A 22,597-nucleotide genomic window follows, 5' to 3' on the forward strand; every position below is an offset into this window, starting at 1 on the left:
GACTGCATAATAGCTTCATATCAAGATGTAGTCATTTTTTGTGTAAGAACGCAAATTTATCCTTCTCGTGACTGCAACATGCTGTCATTTTTTTCTTAGAAAGCTTTATTTTGAGTTATGTCAATTTAAATGAATCTAGCTTTCCTGCATGGGCAAATCTTTCCTTTTGAAACTGCTCCAATAGGATCTACATTTGGATTGCTTTGCTGGTGAATATTGAAATATTACTCGATTCAGTAGTTACATTACATCTGTAGCCAGGAATCTGGTTGCTGTCACTAAGGAAATTCTCCTTTATAAGGTAGTGATTGTTGTGATGATTGTTCTTAGGTTCTGAATTACGGAAATGGTTGATATTGCCAAGGCCACTTCCTTTGGAGGATGAACGGGTCCTCTTATTGCACGAGGTACAGTTTTACAGATTTTCATATCCATTGTATGTGTGTGTGTTTCCTGGCTTTTATTGTTTTTTGAAGTAGGTTAATATTGTTCTTAATTTTTCTGGGAATCAACCCAAGTTGTATGTAATTTAATGTAAGTGATTCAGATTGGGCGTGAACTGGAGAGAACTTTGAGGGGAAAGCATCCAATCTTGTGGAGTCGTGTGGAAAATCTGCAGTAAAGCTTGTAGCTCTTGTTACAAGTCACTTTCCTGGTATCTTTAATTTTTGCATAGCTGGTTCAAATTATACCTGTTAGCATGAAAGTCTTTTGAATAGTGTGTATGTTTTATGGCAATAAATGGGGTGGAATATTTTGTATGAATAATTACTTTTAAATACTGTAGGTTTCCGGGACCACACTGTTTACAAGGGCCACCAGATATTCTTGTCTAAAAGAGCTCAGATATTTGCGTCTGATTTAAGGGGTTCATTCAAAGGCAAAGGTTATGGAGAATTCAACGACATAGGTGCAATTACCATATTTGCTGACTATATTGTTTCAGCAGTGCTTCGTCAGCTTGGTGTGCTGAGATACAATTCATCCCTAGCTGGCATAATTGAGGCTAAATGTGAAATCGGTTTCAGGCAGAGAGGAGGAAGTGGAACTACGAGCCTGCTTGATATATGCTGTAGAGAAAATGAGGGAGTTAATCTGGAAAAAATCTGGAAAACAGGTCTGTCTTGTCAATTCTTTGTAGTTTGTATAGTATTTCTTTCTTTGAACCAGGGCAGTTTCCATTTTTGACATATATGCTAGCATGTCTTCTCTGATATTCAGCTGTTACGGTGGTAGTAAGTTGAAGATGATTTTGTTTTCTTTAAAAGAAAGTGCTTTTCTTTAAGTCTTGTTTTGCCACAGTTTGACTGAATATCATATGGAGACTCTTTTATAGATGCCATCATGTGTTGGAGACAGCATGCAACTTGTCTTGTAAGGTAGTTCTCTGATTAAACTTTTGTCTGCATTTGCTTGAGAAACATGAAACTTCTTTTCCTCTAATATACATTATCGAGTAGCTGACCTTTGCTTGACAACCAAAAGAAATTCAATGCACAACTGGTCTCTTTTACCCCCTAACTCTTTTGCCTGGTTAATTGTGGTTTGTTTTTCAATGTCTTTCAGAAATTGCTAAATCCAAAGCATTATGGTTGTATCCGCATGCGCTCACTCTCACACGGGTGGGTCTCACATGCAATCATTAAGACCAAGGATAATTATTATTTTTATATTATTTTTATCTCTTGATTTACATATACAATTTGAAAATCTTACTCAAAACTCTAGATGATATATGGCTTGAACTAGTGTTTCGTATTGGTATGCACGTTCCGAAATATAGTACATTTCCGTTTCAAAACAGTAAATTTAGTGGTTTGAAGTGATCTCAAAAGTTTTTTTCTAATATATTTCCTAAAATGTTACCTTATAAGGAAAAAAAAATCCAATATAATGAATTAAAATCCAAAGTGAGTTATTTTAACAAGAAAAAACATCGAAAATGAAAGAAGAAAAAAAATTTACTGGATGCCTAATAGTTGAAAGAAAATTACTCTAGAAGTATTTTAAATTTTAAGTGTAATACATACAAGTCTACCCCTATCGCATCATATTTTAGAGCATGTAACGCACCACGTTCCCGTTTCCGTTTCATGTACCAAAACGATCTACATTCCAGGTAGCATAGGCTGGAACATACCGAAAAAAAGAAATTATATAGATAAGGTGAGAAATAACATGAATCCTTTTGTGTCATTTTTTTTTCTGGAACATGTTTTTATCCTAATCTGCAGTTAAAAAAAGTTCCCGAAGAAACCTATTTTATCAAAGAGTAAAAACTTCAGCCCATTGAGGGATTGACAGCCTGAAAGTAGTCCTTGTCTTCAAGTTTTTTTTGGGTCTGCAATCAATTGCAATCAAACCCATTTTAGGATTGATGACATTTAAATATTGACTCAATGAACACTATGTTTCATTATTGTCAACAACTATCCATCAGGAATTTGCAAATGTGAACACCAAAATTTTTTAGTAGTGTTTGAATAATTGCTATTAGGGATGTAAGAAAAACCCAAAAAACCAACTAAACCGATTGAACCGGACCAAACTGGCTATATTTGGTCTGTTTTTTAACAAGGATCGGTCTGTGCATTTTTAAAATTTGAATTTTTTTGATTTTCAGTTCGGTATCAGTTTAAGCACCTTCTGCACCGATCTAAACCGAAACTGACCGCTTCAACATATATTGTAGTTATAATATATATATATAATCTAACAATCTAATCATATTAATAAGTGTAATAAATTATTAACCTTAATTAATTAACTTTATCATCTTTATAACCTAAGTTTGTAAACTCTTATTATATATAATTTTAACTCTTAACTCATTATTCTTGAAACATTAGTATTTTTAAACGTTTTTTTTGTTTTTATTTTTGTTAATTTAGAAATTAAAAAGTATGTATTAAATGAATGGATTGGATATGTTTGAAATGGTAGACAAATAACTAATTTAATATTTTTATATAGATTAATGATTATATTTAAAAGTGGCTCAAGTTTGAAAAATTCTAAACCGATTAAATCGCACAAAACCGAACCGTTACAATTGGTTCGGTTCAGTGTGGTTTGATGTGAGAAACGGTCTGTATCGGTGTTCAAAATAATAAAACCGACATTATTGGTTCGGTGTTATTTTTTACCTAAATACCGACTGTACCGAACCGATTACATCCCTAATTGCTATTAATACATGGGACATTTAATCTTGTACAATTGGCAGCAATTGAGAATTGCTATTAGAAATTGATGAGCCATGCGCGATGTTGAGGCTTCATGATTTGCACATCAAAGAAGATCTGGTCCCTCTAATGCATGCCATAAAAAGCACTTTTCGAAATCGATAGATTTTAACTTGCATGAACACACATAGGGAGTACCCACTTGAAAAAATGTTCAATGATGATTTGGTGCTCTAATGAACTGAGCTGTAGCACTTCATTCCAAGTTGCTGCATCACTGTTGAAATGATACTTGATGGGGGGCAATACATGGCCACAAACTTGTGTGGAAGTGTGACACCCCTGTTCCGTAGTATGTTAATTGGTCCTTAACATGATGTGATTATGTATTTTGATATGATTTTGTGTTCCACTATGTGAAAATATGTGGTTTGAAATTTTATCTGTTCATCGTAGGAATATCTGTTTGAGTAGTCTGTTTTGGAAATTTAATTGAGGGCCTTATCGGCCACGGAACCCGAAATTGACTACGCCATTGTGGTTGGCATAATTTTTAGGGCCTACGGTGAAATTTAATTGAAATTTGATTCTGGTCAATTTAAACTGATTAAATTAATAAATTAAGTACCCCATTATTTTATATTAAATTATTTGTTAGTGGGGCTTGTTGTATATTTGCATTGCACTCCCCTTTAGCTCTCTTAAAACTCAAAAATCTGAGTTAGACAATTGAGAGGGAGAGAGAGGCCGGCCATGGAGAGAAAAAGGGAGAGATTTGTGTAATTTGGGCTCAAGACTTGGGAATTTGAAGATCTAGCTCAAGATTTGGCTAGAGCTTGAGTGTTGAAGCTCTTAGGTAAGTGATTTCTTGAACTCTTACTTGTAATTTGTAAGTTCAAGGGTTGTTTGTGATCAAGAACATGTAATGAGTCGATTTTGTTGAGATTGAAGTCTTAGAACTCATGCATGTAAGAAATTACTTTGAATTTGCATGTTTGAGCTTGAAACACATGATTCATGTGGAGTTTTGGGTAAAGCTCATGTTGTAGTCACCATTTGTACCATCTAAGTTGAGAATGATGAGCATCTCCCACATGCATGTACAAATCATGGGAGTATAAGTCTTGAATGTTTGAATTTGAGCATGTTGATGATGGGTTTGAGACAATTTGGGACATGCATGTAGATAATTCATGTAATTGAGCTTCCTAATGTTGTAATCTGCATTAGTAGCATGTTAGCATGTGTAAATGTGTAATTTGAACCATTGCATGCAAGAAATGTAGATGGAAAACTGATTTGGAGCTCAAGAACACGATCTGGGAAACCCAGATTTTTGAGGTCCGCTCGAGCGGGGTAATGGCCGCTCGAGCGGGAAAATCGTGCTCCCAGCATTTTTGCAGAGCTGGATGCCCGCTCGAGCGGGACATTTCACGCTCGAGCGTGGATCTTTGTAGACGGACCTTCAGCTCGAGCGCATCTTTTGTGCAACCAGTACCTTGCAGGCCTTAAGGGTCCGCTCGAGCGTAGAAGCTTACGCTCGAGCGGGGACCCTGTTTTCTGGAATTTTGTTCATGCATTCTGTGATTCGTTTTCCGTTCTCTTTCACTTGTAAGCACTCTTAGGCATGTGTTAAGCATTGTAAATGAGTTAATGAGATAAGAACAAAGCCTAAAGAGGAATATGTGAATTAAAGAACGGATTGAACTGTTAGTGACCCTTTTGTATTCATGAAATGTGTAGGGTCAAGCTCCAGGGCGCATCCACAAGCCGATCACTGTGAGTAATATCAATATTTGAAAACTTGTCAATGTCCAATTGTTATTCCCCTATAAATATTATGAGTTGTTAATTGGGATTGTGGACAAAAGTTTGACATGAATGAATGGGCCAAAGGCCGTTTGACATGAATGAATGGGCCAAAGGCCATTTGACATGAATGAATGGGCCAAAGGCCGTTTGACATGAATGAATGGGCCAAAGGCCATTTGACATGAATGAATGGGCCAAAGGCCATTTGACATGAATGAATGGGCCAAAGGCCGTTTGACATGAATGAATGGGCCAAAGGCCGTTTGACATGAATGAATGGGCCAAAGGCCGTTTGACATGAATGAATGGGCCAAAGGCCGTTTGACATGAATGAACGGGCCAAAGGCCGTTTGACATGAATGAACGGGCCAAAGGCCGTTTGACATGAATGAATGGGCCAAAGGCCGTTTGACATGAATGAATGGGCCGAAGGCTGTTTTGCCATGAATAGAAACCCGGATGGGCCAAAGGCCAGAATGTCTGGAACTACAGTTACTTGACTTGCATTTCGTATAGTTATATATATTTTGCTGTTAAACAGAAGTATGAATTGGGCCCAAGGCCGTTTGGAGCATGTTGTTCTACATATTGTTATGTAACTGTTATATTTGATATTATTCACTGGGCTATCGCTCACGCTCATTCATGTATTTGTAGGTGAGCCAAGGGAAGTCCAAACCCAGCCCCAGTGAAGTCTGCTAGGAACAACAGGAGTTTTGGGAGAGTCAGCCTTGTGCCTCGCGCATGAGACCATCCTTGCCCTTTTACTATGTACCTATGTTTTGTCTTGTTGGCAAGGACCTAGTGCATGTCTGTACATAGTCTGTTATAGGTTGACTCGTTTTGGACGATCCTGTCTGTAATGAATTTTGTGAAACTGTACTTTTGATGTGAGTTATTAACGTATCTGAATATGGTTTGTTTGATGTGCATATAAGCACGGCTCTATGGACAAAGTTTTTAACTTTTGCTTCCGTTTGGCCCCCATTAACTCTGTTAGAATACGTTTAGTACAGTTTGAGGCCGTAGGTAATCTCATGATTACTGGCCGGTTACGTCCTTAACCCACGGGGGCGGGTTCGGGTCGTGACAGAGTGGTATCAGAGCACGAGTTAATAACTCACACACTTGTCCAAAAAGAGCAATAAGCGTCTAGATAAGATCTAGGATGCATTCATGTGATAAATACGAGTTTGGAAGCATTGATTATATGCTTAAATGTTTTGTTATGAATAATTATATGTGTAAGTTGTGAACTACTTGCATTACGAATTATCTGGAAATATGCGCTCCTTAGTGTATGTGTACTTGTGTACCTTTGGTATGGAATATAATGCTAGTTTAATTAGATGGTGAGAACCAGAGGTGATGAGTTAGAGGAATCCTCTGCTGCCAGACTGGACAGAATGGAAAGACTGATTCAGGAAATGGCAGAAGCTTTGAGACAGCAACAGGAGTGGCAACAACAGTGGCAGCAACCACATCCGCCACCTCCACCTCCGGCACCACCTGTGCCAGATAATCAAAATGATGATCGGATAATCGCCCTCACCAAGGAATTCAAGAAAATGAAACCACCACAGTTCCATGGTGGACTAGATCCCTTAAAAGCCGAAGCTTGGGTACTTGGGATTGAAAAACTGTTTGAGGTGTTTCCGTGCTCGGATACACAGAAAGTGCTTCTAGCCACCTTTATGCTAGAAGATGAAGCGAGAAGATGGTGGATGTTGATGAGGGAAAGCCACAGAGATATTGATTGGGCGAAATTTTTGGAAATCTTCTATGACAAGTACTTCCCGCAGTGTGTCCGGGACAGGAAAGTGGCAGAGTTCATGGAACTCAAACAAGACAGTATGACTGTAGCTGAGTATGAGGCCAAATTTACTGAGTTGGCCAGGTTTGCACCACACGTAATTGACACTGATTATAAGAAGGCAAGGCATTTTGAAGGTGGGCTCCGAAGTGACATCCTAGAGCGGGTGAATGTCCTGAAATTGGAGACCTACATTGGAGTGCTTGACCGGGCCATCATATCAGAGGCTAATATAGCTAGACAAGCTAAGCCAACAACCGAATGGAGAGGCAACAAAAGACAAGGCTTCTTTTCGAAGAAGAAATTTCTGAAAAAGCAAAACACGGGCTCCTCAACTACCTCAAGTTCTTCCCGAGACACGACTCCCATGTGCAACACTTGTAGCAAAAGGCACCGTGGAGTTTGTTACCGTGCATCGGGAGCCTGTTTTAAGTGTGGGAAACAAGGGCATATAGCCCGAGATTGTAATCAGAATAGTGGGAAGATAGCTGCTAGCTCCACTGCATCGATCCCGAAGCCGGGAAACACTTTGAGATCTGCTACTACTGGGGATACAGTGAGACAAGGGAGAGTCTTTGCACTCGTTCCGGGTGATACACGGAATGCCAATGTCGTTGTCTCAGGTACTATCTCGATATGTAATCAGGATGCTTTTGTGTTAATTGATTCTGGATCAACGCATTCATTTGTGACATATGCATTTGCATCTAGACTGAAAAGACCCCTAGAATTGTTGCCATATTTGTTATGTGTGTCTGCTCCATCGGGGGAATCTGTGTTATGTGACTATATATATCGGTTTTGTGACATGCATATTGAGGATGCTACCCTGTATGTAGATTTGTTGCCCTTAAACTTTAGACACTTTGATGTAATTTTGGGCATGGATTGGTTGACCAAATACTGTGCCACTATAGATTGTGTGACAAAGAGGGTTGTATTTAAACCACCAGAACAGGAAGAAATTGTGTTTGTGGGAAATGGGGTAGTACCTCCACCATATTTGATATCTGCAATGAAAGCATGTAAATTGATCAGGAAGGGATGCCAGGGTTATTTGTGTTATGTATTGACTGAACAATCCGTGAATGTTGAATTGAATGATATTCCCATCGTTAGAGAATTCCCAGATGTGTTTCCAAATGAATTACCAGGGGAATTGGTAGACAGGGAGATAGAGTTTACTATTGAAACTGTGCCAGGCACCCAACCTATTTCTAAAACTCCCTACAGGATGGCTACGGCCGAAATGAAAGAATTAAAAGAACAGTTGCAAGACCTTCTTGATAAAGGGTTTATCCGGCCCAGTACTTCGCCTTGGGGCGCACCAGTGTTATTCGTAAAGAAAAAGGATGGTACCTTACGCCTATATATTGATTACCGGGAATTGAACAAGGTAACGATAAAGAATAAATATCCTTTACCCCGTATTGATGACTTATTTGACCAGTTGCAGGGATCACAGGTGTTTTCTAAGATTGATTTGAGATCTGGGTATCATCAGCTGAAGGTTAAGGCAGAAGATGTTGAGAAAACCGCATTCAGAACGAGGTATGGTCATTTTGAATTCCTTGTCATGCCATTTGGAGTGACTAACGCTCCGGCAGCGTTTATGGACCTAATGAATAGAATTTTTAAAACCTACCTTGATGAGTTTGTTGTAGTCTTCATCGATGATATTTTGATTTACTCTAAAGATAAACTTGAACATGAACATCATTTGAGGATTGTTTTACAAATACTTCGGGAAAGAAAACTATTTGCTAAGTTAAAGAAATGTGAGTTTTGGTTAGATGAGGTTATTTTCTTAGGGCACGTGGTCAACAAGGAAGGAATTTCAGTGGACCCGCAGAAAATAGAAGCAATTGTGAATTGGCCTACACCAACTAATGTGACAGAAGTTCGCAGTTTCATGGGCTTAGCTGGGTACTACAGAAGATTTGTAAAGGACTTTTCGAAATTAGCTGTGCCTCTTACCCAATTGACACGTAAAGGACAACCATTTGAGTGGAATAGTGAAAGAGAATCAGCCTTTCATGAATTGAAGACAAGATTGACCACTGCGCCAATTTTGACACTACCTTCAGGTACGGAAAATTTTGTGATTTTCAGTGACGCATCTTATAAGGGTTTGGGTTGTGTGTTAATGCATAACGGAAAGGTTATTGCTTACGCCTCCCGACAGTTGAGGCCACATGAGAAGAATTATCCAACACATGACCTAGAATTGGCCGCAGTTGTTTTTGCTTTGAAAATCTGGCGGCATTATTTGTATGGGGCAAAGTGTGAAGTCTACACAGATCATAAGAGCCTAAAATACTTCTTCACGCAGAAAGAGTTGAATATGCGTCAGAGAAGATGGCTGGAATTGATAAAAGATTACGACCTAAAAATTCAGTATCACCCCGGAAAAGCTAATACAGTGGCTGATGCCTTGAGCAGGAAATCAACGGGAAGTATGGCTTGTTTGCTTACTGAACAAAGGGAGATTTTGCAAGACTTTGAGAAGTCTGAAATTGAAGTGGTAGTGTGTGAACAGGGCGGATTGATAGCCGCTATTACAGCCGAGCCGGCAATTGTTGATGAAATCAAGCAAAAACAGAAAGAGGATGAGTCCCTCAGAAAGGTAATTGATGAATTTGAAGTCAGCCCAAAAGCAGAGTTCAGCATCGAGAATGGAATGTTGAAATTTCGAAACCGAATATGTGTTCCAGTTATTCCGGAGCTAAAGAAGAGGGTCTTAGATGAAGCCCACAGATCCGTATTTGCTATGCATCCGGGTAACAATAAAATGTATCGGGATTTGAAACAAACCTATTGGTGGCCTAAAATGAAGAAAGAGATTGCAGAACATGTGTCCAAGTGCCTTCAGTGTCAGCAAGTTAAGGCTGAACATCAGAAACCAGGCGGTCTACTTCAACCTCTCCCCATTCCTGAGTGGAAGTGGGAACATGTGACTATGGATTTCGTTGTTGGCCTACCTCGGACTTCCCGCGGTATGGATTCTGTTTGGGTTGTAGTTGATAGACTGACTAAATCTGCACATTTTCTGCCTGTCAAAACTACATTTACTGCTTACAGGTTGGCTACTATTTATGTTGATGAAATTGTCCGCTTACATGGAGTTCCAGTAACCATTGTGTCGGATAGAGATCCGAAGTTTGTATCTAGATTGTGGAAGAGTTTGCAGGAAGCTATGGGAACAGAACTAAGGTTCAGTACTGCATTCCACCCACAAACAGATGGGCAGTCAAAACGAACAATACAGACTTTGGAAGATATGCTTCGCATGTGTGCTTTGGATTTTCAGGGGAGTTGGGAAGATTACCTGCCACTTGCAGAATTTGCCTATAATAATAGCTTCCACTCCAGCATCGGTATGGCACCATACGAGGCTTTGTATGGTAGGAGGTGTAGATCACCTATTTGTTGGACAGAGGTCGGGGACAGAGCTTTGCTCGGGCCTGAAATTGTACAAGACACCTCTGAAAAGATCAAGACTATTCGGCAAAGGCTCAAAACAGCTCAAGACCGACAGAAGAGTTATGCAGATGTCCGGAGAAGACCTCTTGAGTATGAGGTCGGCGACCATGTGTTCATCCGTGTTTCTCCAATGAAAGACCAAGTCAGGTTTGGGAAGAAGGGCAAGTTGACGCCCCGTTATATTGGGCCGTTTCAAATTTTGGAGAAACTTGGTCCAGTGGCTTATAGAGTTGCTTTGCCACCGGGATTTGAGCGAATCCACGATGTGTTTCATGTGTCAATGTTGAGGGGTTACCTCCGAGACCCGTTGCATGTGATTGATTATCACCGGATTGCTATTGATGAAAATATGGAATATGCTGAATGGCCGGAAAGAATTGTTGACCGACAAGTGAAAGAATTGAGAAACAAATCCATTCCAATGGTGAAAGTGGAATGGAAGGAACACTATGGGACAGATGCTACATGGGAAAAAGAGGAGGAAATGCGTCTACGCTATCCACATTTGTTTCCCGACGAAGGTAAGTTAAGTTTGGAGGACCAAACTTCCTAAAGGGGGGAAGACTGTGACACCCCTGTTCCGTAGTATGTTAATTGGTCCTTAACATGATGTGATTATGTATTTTGATATGATTTTGTGTTCCACTATGTGAAAATATGTGGTTTGAAATTTTATCTGTTCATCGTAGGAATATCTGTTTGAGTAGTCTGTTTTGGAAATTTAATTGAGGGCCTTATCGGCCACGGAACCCGAAATTGACTACGCCATTGTGGTTGGCATAATTTTTAGGGCCTACGGTGAAATTTAATTGAAATTTGATTCTGGTCAATTTAAACTGATTAAATTGATAAATTAAGTACCCCATTATTTTATATTAAATTATTTGTTAGTGGGGCTTGTTGTATATTTGCATTGCACTCCCCTTTAGCTCTCTTAAAACTCAAAAATCTGAGTTAGACAATTGAGAGGGAGAGAGAGGCCGGCCATGGAGAGAAAAAGGGAGAGATTTGTGTAATTTGGGCTCAAGACTTGGGAATTTGAAGATCTAGCTCAAGATTTGGCTAGAGCTTGAGTGTTGAAGCTCTTAGGTAAGTGATTTCTTGAACTCTTACTTGTAATTTGTAAGTTCAAGGGTTGTTTGTGATCAAGAACATGTAATGAGTCGATTTTGTTGAGATTGAAGTCTTAGAACTCATGCATGTAAGAAATTACTTTGAATTTGCATGTTTGAGCTTGAAACACATGATTCATGTGGAGTTTTGGGTAAAGCTCATGTTGTAGTCACCATTTGTACCATCTAAGTTGAGAATGATGAGCATCTCCCACATGCATGTACAAATCATGGGAGTATAAGTCTTGAATGTTTGAATTTGAGCATGTTGATGATGGGTTTGAGACAATTTGGGACATGCATGTAGATAATTCATGTAATTGAGCTTCCTAATGTTGTAATCTGCATTAGTAGCATGTTAGCATGTGTAAATGTGTAATTTGAACCATTGCATGCAAGAAATGTAGATGGAAAACTGATTTGGAGCTCAAGAACACGATCTGGGAAACCCAGATTTTTGAGGTCCGCTCGAGCGGGGTAATGGCCGCTCGAGCGGGAAAATCGTGCTCCCAGCATTTTTGCAGAGCTGGATGCCCGCTCGAGCGGGACATTTCACGCTCGAGCGTGGATCTTTGTAGACGGACCTTCAGCTCGAGCGCATCTTTTGTGCAACCAGTACCTTGCAGGCCTTAAGGGTCCGCTCGAGCGTAGAAGCTTACGCTCGAGCGGGGACCCTGTTTTCTGGAATTTTGTTCATGCATTCTGTGATTCGTTTTCCGTTCTCTTTCACTTGTAAGCACTCTTAGGCATGTGTTAAGCATTGTAAATGAGTTAATGAGATAAGAACAAAGCCTAAAGAGGAATATGTGAATTAAAGAACGGATTGAACTGTTAGTGACCCTTTTGTATTCATGAAATGTGTAGGGTCAAGCTCCAGGGCGCATCCACAAGCCGATCACTGTGAGTAATATCAATATTTGAAAACTTGTCAATGTCCAATTGTTATTCCCCTATAAATATTATGAGTTGTTAATTGGGATTGTGGACAAAAGTTTGACATGAATGAATGGGCCAAAGGCCGTTTGACATGAATGAATGGGCCAAAGGCCATTTGACATGAATGAATGGGCCAAAGGCCGTTTGACATGAATGAATGGGCCAAAGGCCATTTGACATGAATGAATGGGCCAAAGGCCATTTGACATGAATGAATGGGCCAAAGGCCGTTTGACATGAATGAATGGGCCAAAGGCCGTTTGACATGAATGAATGGGCCAAAGGCCGTTTGACATGAATGAATGGGCCAAAGGCCGTTTGACATGAATGAACGGGCCAAAGGCCGTTTGACATGAATGAACGGGCCAAAGGCCGTTTGACATGAATGAATGGGCCAAAGGCCGTTTGACATGAATGAATGGGCCGAAGGCTGTTTTGCCATGAATAGAAACCCGGATGGGCCAAAGGCCAGAATGTCTGGAACTACAGTTACTTGACTTGCATTTCGTATAGTTATATATATTTTGCTGTTAAACAGAAGTATGAATTGGGCCCAAGGCCGTTTGGAGCATGTTGTTCTACATATTGTTATGTAACTGTTATATTTGATATTATTCACTGGGCTATCGCTCACGCTCATTCATGTATTTGTAGGTGAGCCAAGGGAAGTCCAAACCCAGCCCCAGTGAAGTCTGCTAGGAACAACAGGAGTTTTGGGAGAGTCAGCCTTGTGCCTCGCGCATGAGACCATCCTTGCCCTTTTACTATGTACCTATGTTTTGTCTTGTTGGCAAGGACCTAGTGCATGTCTGTACATAGTCTGTTATAGGTTGACTCGTTTTGGACGATCCTGTCTGTAATGAATTTTGTGAAACTGTACTTTTGATGTGAGTTATTAACGTATCTGAATATGGTTTGTTTGATGTGCATATAAGCACGGCTCTATGGACAAAGTTTTTAACTTTTGCTTCCGTTTGGCCCCCATTAACTCTGTTAGAATACGTTTAGTACAGTTTGAGGCCGTAGGTAATCTCATGATTACTGGCCGGTTACGTCCTTAACCCACGGGGGCGGGTTCGGGTCGTGACAGAGTGGTATCAGAGCACGAGTTAATAACTCACACACTTGTCCAAAAAGAGCAATAAGCGTCTAGATAAGATCTAGGATGCATTCATGTGATAAATACGAGTTTGGAAGCATTGATTATATGCTTAAATGTTTTGTTATGAATAATTATATGTGTAAGTTGTGAACTACTTGCATTACGAATTATCTGGAAATATGCGCTCCTTAGTGTATGTGTACTTGTGTACCTTTGGTATGGAATATAATGCTAGTTTAATTAGATGGTGAGAACCAGAGGTGATGAGTTAGAGGAATCCTCTGCTGCCAGACTGGACAGAATGGAAAGACTGATTCAGGAAATGGCAGAAGCTTTGAGACAGCAACAGGAGTGGCAACAACAGTGGCAGCAACCACATCCGCCACCTCCACCTCCGGCACCACCTGTGCCAGATAATCAAAATGATGATCGGATAATCGCCCTCACCAAGGAATTCAAGAAAATGAAACCACCACAGTTCCATGGTGGACTAGATCCCTTAAAAGCCGAAGCTTGGGTACTTGGGATTGAAAAACTGTTTGAGGTGTTTCCGTGCTCGGATACACAGAAAGTGCTTCTAGCCACCTTTATGCTAGAAGATGAAGCGAGAAGATGGTGGATGTTGATGAGGGAAAGCCACAGAGATATTGATTGGGCGAAATTTTTGGAAATCTTCTATGACAAGTACTTCCCGCAGTGTGTCCGGGACAGGAAAGTGGCAGAGTTCATGGAACTCAAACAAGACAGTATGACTGTAGCTGAGTATGAGGCCAAATTTACTGAGTTGGCCAGGTTTGCACCACACGTAATTGACACTGATTATAAGAAGGCAAGGCATTTTGAAGGTGGGCTCCGAAGTGACATCCTAGAGCGGGTGAATGTCCTGAAATTGGAGACCTACATTGGAGTGCTTGACCGGGCCATCATATCAGAGGCTAATATAGCTAGACAAGCTAAGCCAACAACCGAATGGAGAGGCAACAAAAGACAAGGCTTCTTTTCGAAGAAGAAATTTCTGAAAAAGCAAAACACGGGCTCCTCAACTACCTCAAGTTCTTCCCGAGACACGACTCCCATGTGCAACACTTGTAGCAAAAGGCACCGTGGAGTTTGTTACCGTGCATCGGGAGCCTGTTTTAAGTGTGGGAAACAAGGGCATATAGCCCGAGATTGTAATCAGAATAGTGGGAAGATAGCTGCTAGCTCCACTGCATCGATCCCGAAGCCGGGAAACACTTTGAGATCTGCTACTACTGGGGATACAGTGAGACAAGGGAGAGTCTTTGCACTCGTTCCGGGTGATACACGGAATGCCAATGTCGTTGTCTCAGGTACTATCTCGATATGTAATCAGGATGCTTTTGTGTTAATTGATTCTGGATCAACGCATTCATTTGTGACATATGCATTTGCATCTAGACTGAAAAGACCCCTAGAATTGTTGCCATATTTGTTATGTGTGTCTGCTCCATCGGGGGAATCTGTGTTATGTGACTATATATATCGGTTTTGTGACATGCATATTGAGGATGCTACCCTGTATGTAGATTTGTTGCCCTTAAACTTTAGACACTTTGATGTAATTTTGGGCATGGATTGGTTGACCAAATACTGTGCCACTATAGATTGTGTGACAAAGAGGGTTGTATTTAAACCACCAGAACAGGAAGAAATTGTGTTTGTGGGAAATGGGGTAGTACCTCCACCATATTTGATATCTGCAATGAAAGCATGTAAATTGATCAGGAAGGGATGCCAGGGTTATTTGTGTTATGTATTGACTGAACAATCCGTGAATGTTGAATTGAATGATATTCCCATCGTTAGAGAATTCCCAGATGTGTTTCCAAATGAATTACCAGGGGAATTGGTAGACAGGGAGATAGAGTTTACTATTGAAACTGTGCCAGGCACCCAACCTATTTCTAAAACTCCCTACAGGATGGCTACGGCCGAAATGAAAGAATTAAAAGAACAGTTGCAAGACCTTCTTGATAAAGGGTTTATCCGGCCCAGTACTTCGCCTTGGGGCGCACCAGTGTTATTCGTAAAGAAAAAGGATGGTACCTTACGCCTATATATTGATTACCGGGAATTGAACAAGGTAACGATAAAGAATAAATATCCTTTACCCCGTATTGATGACTTATTTGACCAGTTGCAGGGATCACAGGTGTTTTCTAAGATTGATTTGAGATCTGGGTATCATCAGCTGAAGGTTAAGGCAGAAGATGTTGAGAAAACCGCATTCAGAACGAGGTATGGTCATTTTGAATTCCTTGTCATGCCATTTGGAGTGACTAACGCTCCGGCAGCGTTTATGGACCTAATGAATAGAATTTTTAAAACCTACCTTGATGAGTTTGTTGTAGTCTTCATCGATGATATTTTGATTTACTCTAAAGATAAACTTGAACATGAACATCATTTGAGGATTGTTTTACAAATACTTCGGGAAAGAAAACTATTTGCTAAGTTAAAGAAATGTGAGTTTTGGTTAGATGAGGTTATTTTCTTAGGGCACGTGGTCAACAAGGAAGGAATTTCAGTGGACCCGCAGAAAATAGAAGCAATTGTGAATTGGCCTACACCAACTAATGTGACAGAAGTTCGCAGTTTCATGGGCTTAGCTGGGTACTACAGAAGATTTGTAAAGGACTTTTCGAAATTAGCTGTGCCTCTTACCCAATTGACACGTAAAGGACAACCATTTGAGTGGAATAGTGAAAGAGAATCAGCCTTTCATGAATTGAAGACAAGATTGACCACTGCGCCAATTTTGACACTACCTTCAGGTACGGAAAATTTTGTGATTTTCAGTGACGCATCTTATAAGGGTTTGGGTTGTGTGTTAATGCAGAACGGAAAGGTTATTGCTTACGCCTCCCGACAGTTGAGGCCACATGAGAAGAATTATCCAACACATGACCTAGAATTGGCCGCAGTTGTTTTTGCTTTGAAAATCTGGCGGCATTATTTGTATGGGGCAAAGTGTGAAGTCTACACAGATCATAAAAGCCTAAAATACTTCTTCACGCAGAAAGAGTTGAATATGCGTCAGAGAAGATGGCTGGAATTGATAAAAGATTACGACCTAAAAATTCAGTATCACCCCGGAAAAGCTAATACAGTGGCTGATGCCTTGAGCAGGAAATCAACGGGAAGTATGGCTTGTTTGCTTACTGAACAAAGGGAGATTTTGCAAGACTTTGAGAAGTCTGAAATTGAAGTGGTAGTGTGTGAACAGGGCGGATTGATAGCCGCTATTACAGCCGAGCCGGCAATTGTTGATGAAATCAAGCAAAAACAGAAAGAGGATGAGTCCCTCAGAAAGGTAATTGATGAATTTGAAGTCAGCCCAAAAGCAGAGTTCAGCATCGAGAATGGAATGTTGAAATTTCGAAACCGAATATGTGTTCCAGTTATTCCGGAGCTAAAGAAGAGGGTCTTAGATGAAGCCCACAGATCCGTATTTGCTATGCATCCGGGTAACAATAAAATGTATCGGGATTTGAAACAAACCTATTGGTGGCCTAAAATGAAGAAAGAGATTGCAGAACATGTGTCCAAGTGCCTTCAGTGTCAGCAAGTTAAGGCTGAACATCAGAAACCAGGCGGTCTACTTCAACCTCTCCCCATTCCTGAGTGGAAGTGGGAACATGTGACTATGGATTTCGTTGTTGGCCTACCTCGGACTTCCCGCGGTATGGATTCTGTTTGGGTTGTAGTTGATAGACTGACTAAATCTGCACATTTTCTGCCTGTCAAAACTACATTTACTGCTTACAGGTTGGCTACTATTTATGTTGATGAAATTGTCCGCTTACATGGAGTTCCAGTAACCATTGTGTCGGATAGAGATCCGAAGTTTGTATCTAGATTGTGGAAGAGTTTGCAGGAAGCTATGGGAACAGAACTAAGGTTCAGTACTGCATTCCACCCACAAACAGATGGGCAGTCAGAACGAACAATACAGACTTTGGAAGATATGCTTCGCATGTGTGCTTTGGATTTTCAGGGGAGTTGGGAAGATTACCTGCCACTTGCAGAATTTGCCTATAATAATAGCTTCCACTCCAGCATCGGTATGGCACCATACGAGGCTTTGTATGGTAGGAGGTGTAGATCACCTATTTGTTGGACAGAGGTCGGGGACAGAGCTTTGCTCGGGCCTGAAATTGTACAAGACACCTCTGAAAAGATCAAGACTATTCGGCAAAGGCTCAAAACAGCTCAAGACCGACAGAAGAGTTATGCAGATGTCCGGAGAAGACCTCTTGAGTATGAGGTCGGCGACCATGTGTTCATCCGTGTTTCTCCAATGAAAGACCAAGTCAGGTTTGGGAAGAAGGGCAAGTTGACGCCCCGTTATATTGGGCCGTTTCAAATTTTGGAGAAACTTGGTCCAGTGGCTTATAGAGTTGCTTTGCCACCGGGATTTGAGCGAATCCACGATGTGTTTCATGTGTCAATGTTGAGGGGTTACCTCCGAGACCCGTTGCATGTGATTGATTATCACCGGATTGCTATTGATGAAAATATGGAATATGCTAAATGGCCGGAAAGAATTGTTGACCGACAAGTGAAAGAATTGAGAAACAAATCCATTCCAATGGTGAAAGTGGAATGGAAGGAACACTATGGGACAGATGCTACATGGGAAAAAGAGGAGGAAATGCGTCTACGCTATCCACATTTGTTTCCCGACGAAGGTAAGTTAAGTTTGGAGGACCAAACTTCCTAAAGGGGGGAAGACTGTGACACCCCTGTTCCGTAGTATGTTAATTGGTCCTTAACATGATGTGATTATGTATTTTGATATGATTTTGTGTTCCACTATGTGAAAATATGTGGTTTGAAATTTTATCTGTTCATCGTAGGAATATCTGTTTGAGTAGTCTGTTTTGGAAATTTAATTGAGGGCCTTATCGGCCACGGAACCCGAAATTGACTACGCCATTGTGGTTGGCATAATTTTTAGGGCCTACGGTGAAATTTAATTGAAATTTGATTCTGGTCAATTTAAACTGATTAAATTGATAAATTAAGTACCCCATTATTTTATATTAAATTATTTGTTAGTGGGGCTTGTTGTATATTTGCATTGCACTCCCCTTTAGCTCTCTTAAAACTCAAAAATCTGAGTTAGACAATTGAGAGGGAGAGAGAGGCCGGCCATGGAGAGAAAAAGGGAGAGATTTGTGTAATTTGGGCTCAAGACTTGGGAATTTGAAGATCTAGCTCAAGATTTGGCTAGAGCTTGAGTGTTGAAGCTCTTAGGTAAGTGATTTCTTGAACTCTTACTTGTAATTTGTAAGTTCAAGGGTTGTTTGTGATCAAGAACATGTAATGAGTCGATTTTGTTGAGATTGAAGTCTTAGAACTCATGCATGTAAGAAATTACTTTGAATTTGCATGTTTGAGCTTGAAACACATGATTCATGTGGAGTTTTGGGTAAAGCTCATGTTGTAGTCACCATTTGTACCATCTAAGTTGAGAATGATGAGCATCTCCCACATGCATGTACAAATCATGGGAGTATAAGTCTTGAATGTTTGAATTTGAGCATGTTGATGATGGGTTTGAGACAATTTGGGACATGCATGTAGATAATTCATGTAATTGAGCTTCCTAATGTTGTAATCTGCATTAGTAGCATGTTAGCATGTGTAAATGTGTAATTTGAACCATTGCATGCAAGAAATGTAGATGGAAAACTGATTTGGAGCTCAAGAACACGATCTGGGAAACCCAGATTTTTGAGGTCCGCTCGAGCGGGGTAATGGCCGCTCGAGCGGGAAAATCGTGCTCCCAGCATTTTTGCAGAGCTGGATGCCCGCTCGAGCGGGACATTTCACGCTCGAGCGTGGATCTTTGTAGACGGACCTTCAGCTCGAGCGCATCTTTTGTGCAACCAGTACCTTGCAGGCCTTAAGGGTCCGCTCGAGCGTAGAAGCTTACGCTCGAGCGGGGACCCTGTTTTCTGGAATTTTGTTCATGCATTCTGTGATTCGTTTTCCGTTCTCTTTCACTTGTAAGCACTCTTAGGCATGTGTTAAGCATTGTAAATGAGTTAATGAGATAAGAACAAAGCCTAAAGAGGAATATGTGAATTAAAGAACGGATTGAACTGTTAGTGACCCTTTTGTATTCATGAAATGTGTAGGGTCAAGCTCCAGGGCGCATCCACAAGCCGATCACTGTGAGTAATATCAATATTTGAAAACTTGTCAATGTCCAATTGTTATTCCCCTATAAATATTATGAGTTGTTAATTGGGATTGTGGACAAAAGTTTGACATGAATGAATGGGCCAAAGGCCGTTTGACATGAATGAATGGGCCAAAGGCCGTTTGACATGAATGAATGGGCCAAAGGCCGTTTGACATGAATGAATGGGCCAAAGGCCGTTTGACATGAATGAATGGGCCAAAGGCCGTTTGACATGAATGAATGGGCCAAAGGCCGTTTGACATGAATGAACGGGCCAAAGGCCGTTTGACATGAATGAATGGGCCAAAGGCCGTTTGACATGAATGAATGGGCCAAAGGCCGTTTGACATGAATGAATGGGCCGAAGGCTGTTTTGCCATGAATAGAAACCCGGATGGGCCAAAGGCCAGAATGTCTGGAACTACAGTTACTTGACTTGTATTTCGTATAGTTATATATATTTTGCTGTTAAACAGAAGTATGAATTGGGCCCAAGGCCGTTTGGAGCATGTTGTTCTACATATTGTTATGTAACTGTTATATTTGATATTATTCACTGGGCTATCGCTCACGCTCATTCATGTATTTGTAGGTGAGCCAAGGGAAGTCCAAACCCAGCCCCAGTGAAGTCTGCTAGGAACAACAGGAGTTTTGGGAGAGTCAGCCTTGTGCCTCGCGCATGAGACCATCCTTGCCCTTTTACTATGTACCTATGTTTTGTCTTGTTGGCAAGGACCTAGTGCATGTCTGTATATAGTCTGTTATAGGTTGACTCGTTTTGGACGATCCTGTCTGTAATGAATTTTGTGAAACTGTACTTTTGATGTGAGTTATTAACGTATCTGAATATGGTTTGTTTGATGTGCATATAAGCACGGCTCTATGGACAAAGTTTTTAACTTTTGCTTCCGTTTGGCCCCCATTAACTCTGTTAGAATACGTTTAGTACAGTTTGAGGCCGTAGGTAATCTCATGATTACTGGCCGGTTACGTCCTTAACCCACGGGGGCGGGTTCGGGTCGTGACAGGAAGTCCACCACTTACCATCATAGGAAATGTTTTAGAACTTCTCTGTACTGCAGCTTAAATATATGAAACTCTTTAAATGCCAGATTTAGATGATCATTTGGAAGTTTTAGAAAAGAAACACATTTTGGATAATAATAATTTTTTTTCTTTCTTTTGAATGGGAATAATAGAAATGAATGTCTTTTGTTTCTTACTTGTAATTGTCCCCATTTGTTTGGCAAACCTCGTATTCATGAAAAACTTCAATCTTCTCATATATGTGCCATTTTCTTTTCTTTTTCCTTATTAATGATTCTCAAATTACATGCTCTTTGTCTATTTTCTTCTTTTTTAATTCTTCATATTGAATTATCATACATTATAGTACTCCGAAATTGACAGCTTATTTTTTTTCTCCATAAGTTCTTGAAATTTTGATTTCTTTGATTCTTATGCTTTTGTCCAGGTGTTGAGTGTTGACTTAGAACTTTGGTTATGGTCTATTGGCGTCGAGTGCCCATCTCTTCAACACCATTGGATCCTCTCTATATATTAGAGCATCTCCAACCATACTCCCTAAAATGCCTCTTCAAAGTACACAAAAAACTACTTTCTTTATTTTGCCTAACTAGTTTAGCTAGTGTATACTCCAACCATACCCTTTATTTTAGATAACCAATCAAACTAACTTAACTAATTTTTTAAAAAAATTATTATAAACATTAATAAATAAATAATCTTTTTATGACATGCTGCATATATTGACGTGGCATTTGCAAATATTTATTTATTTAAAATATATAATTAAACTATTTATAAAAAAATATTTTCAAACAATCATATTATCTAAACGGTCATATTTTCAAACGGTAATATTCTCTCAACGGTCATATTTTCAAATGGTATTATTCTCTAACGGTAATATTCTGTAACGGACATATTCCTAACGGTCATATATTTTTGTTTATAAAAAGGATTTGCTCTTTCATTTTTACCAATTTGAACTATATTTCTCGAACTCATTCATTTTTTAATTACCATGGCTTGCAATACCATAAAAATGATTCTTAATGACGGTGATAACGAATTGCAGCTAATAACGATAGTTGCAATGGAAGAAGAGCGACTCAATAGAGAAAATATTCGAGAAGACGTAGTGGTTCTCAAAAATAGTAGTTACTTATCGCGATCGAGTTCAAGGCCATGAGAGACTTTATCGAGACTATTTCTCAAAAACAGCCATATATCTTGCTCATTTATTCAGGAGGAGATTCCGAATGAATCGATCTCTCTTTCTTCATATTCTATCTACTGTGGAAGCATACGATCCATATTTTGTCCAGAAAACAGATGCTGTTGGAATCATTGGTTTGTCTTCCCTTCAAAAAAATGACAATTGCAATGAGGATGCTCGCTTATTGAGTAGTAGCAGATTCAATGGATGATTATGTGAGAATTGGTGAAAGCACTGCCATAGAGAGTCTAAAACACTTTGTTAAGGTGGTGGTTGCAATGTTTTTTGAGAGGTAGTTGGTTCTTATTGATTTATGTACTAATTTATATGCCTTAGTGAGGTCCCGTTTGGGAAGATGGTTTTGGCTATTTTAGCTACAAAAGACAAAATAGGCTATTTTAACCACAACAAGTAAAACATCACATCCAACTCATAATCATTACACTCTTCTCTCACAAAAAAAAATCAAAAAAGTCAAAAAATCAAAAAGCTCTTCCCAAACCAAGCTTTTTTGCCCAGGCTAAAATAGCCAAAAAAGTCAAAAAGCCAAAAAAAGTCAACCCACTTCCCAAACGACACCTGAGTGTGTTTTCAAAAATATTTGTACTACTTTATGTGCTTTCAATAATATATCACTAGTGATTTGTTTTTAATCTATGATCTTTAGTGATATTTAGAATAAATTTTTTTTTGTCAAT

At 39.9% G+C, this 22,597-nt stretch overlaps 1 long non-coding RNA gene across 1 annotated transcript; it reads left to right on the forward strand.

Moving 5' to 3' along the window:
* Window positions 1–405: 405 nt before the first annotated feature.
* LOC114318156 (uncharacterized) lies at window positions 406–21,220 on the forward strand. The gene is made up of 3 exons (XR_014344547.1): window positions 406–655; window positions 788–1,117; window positions 21,132–21,220. It is a non-coding gene; the product is annotated as an uncharacterized LOC114318156 (long non-coding RNA).
* The last annotated feature ends 1,377 nt before the right edge of the window (window positions 21,221–22,597 follow it).

The sequence above is a fragment of the Camellia sinensis genome, chromosome 1, assembly GCF_055761805.1.
Source record: "Camellia sinensis isolate YWXY chromosome 1, ASM5576180v1, whole genome shotgun sequence".
Taxonomy (NCBI): Eukaryota; Viridiplantae; Streptophyta; class Magnoliopsida; order Ericales; family Theaceae; genus Camellia; species Camellia sinensis.